We start from the raw sequence: 1,739 nt of genomic DNA on the forward strand, positions 1-1,739 counted from the left end.
AGGGATTTCAGTTCTTGTCTGATAAATCAACTAATGCCTTCATCCTCAAGGAGAAAAAGATTTCACTGTATTGTTCTTATAGTGGTGGTTGCTTCCTTTCTCCCTTTACTTTTATTATAGCAACAGAAGCACTGAAAAATTCTGCTATGAGTTCTCCATGATTCAGAAATACCCTCACCTGCATTTTCCATATATACTATAAAGTAACAATGGTACTCCTCATAACACTGACAGTGCTATTCTCCCATTGGTGTGGTAATTCCATTCCTAGCCTGTTGATCTAAAAGAGGTATTAACAATGTATAAAAGTCCAGATTGAAACTTCAAGTGTTCTTTATTTTATATTTGATTTAAATTTATTTGAACTGATACATAAAACTGATTATGAATGGATAAAAAAGATGTGCTATTTTATACAATGGAGTATTACTCAGCTATAAAAAAGATAATCTTAAGGTTTTCATAGGAAAATGAATGCAACTAGAGATCATACTCATAAGTGAAGTAAATCAGATCCACATGTGTAAACATCATATTGTCTCCCTAGTGTAAGAACCTGAAAAAGTAAATAAAACCTGGAAGGACAATAGATATTGTCAAAGGGAAAGAAGTTGCTCAAAGGGAAGGAACAACTGGGATAAGGGAAAGGAGAAAAGAAAGAAGAAAGGAAAAAATATATGTGGATATACAAGGATAGCTGGGGTAATTGTACTGCTAAGGTCTTTTGGTTTATTGAAAGAAACAGTGCTTAAAATTTTCTTTTTCTGACCAATTTTGCATGATTAGATCTGGTAATGTGAACAACTAATTTGAAGACAACAATATGCAATATAACAACAACTGATGAATCCCTGCTATCTCGATTAGTGAAACTGTATCTTTTCTAGTGTTTTTATTTTTTTATTCTCTTTAACTGTTTGATCAATTTTGCCTTCTTACATCTAGACATCTGAGCAACTTCACTGAAGATAACAATATGTAATATAACAACCACTGTTAACTTCCTATCACCTTGTTTTGAAATTCTGCATGGCTTTTATTCTTTTTGTGTTGCTTTGTTTTTGCCTTGGTTGTTGCTATTTTGTTTTCTTTTCCCTTTAAAATAAAAAAGCAATGATTATACATATTTTGGGGCACCAGATGATGTTTCCATATACACATATATGTCCAATGTATAAATTAAGTTAAACATATCTATCTCAAATAATTATCAGTTTTTAGAGTGAAAACATTCTATGTTCTTTGACAATAATGTTGTTTTGCTGGGCATCAGAACCTGTAGTAAATAAAGTTTCCATTTAGAAACAGCAAAATTTCAGAAAGTAAGCACTCAAAATTACATTCACAGTAGCCATTCTTAATTCTATCCTTTGGTTCCCAGAGTATGCTATTTCTACGTATAGAAAATGTAGCATGACCTGTTAACTGTTGCTTAATGATTGTGTGAATAGGAGGACAACATGCACAAAGTCAGTCTCCAGGTTGGTGCCTTGTTTTTTAAATTTTAAACAGACTAATAAAAGAAGAAAAATAGCAAAATACGAAAAACATAGACAAAAACAAAACAAAGCAAAAACAATAAAAATGATACAGGATTTCAGAACAAAATGATAGGAATTAACAGTGGTTGTTATATTACATATTGTATTCTTTAATGAAGTTGCTCAGATCACTAGATGTAAGAATGCAAGATTCATCAAACTATTAAAGAGAATAGAAAATAAAAACAGCAAAAAATC

Source organism: Chinchilla lanigera, unplaced genomic scaffold (assembly GCF_000276665.1).
Source record: "Chinchilla lanigera isolate Chin_1 unplaced genomic scaffold, ChiLan1.0 scaffold00008, whole genome shotgun sequence".
Classification (NCBI taxonomy): domain Eukaryota; kingdom Metazoa; phylum Chordata; class Mammalia; order Rodentia; family Chinchillidae; genus Chinchilla; species Chinchilla lanigera.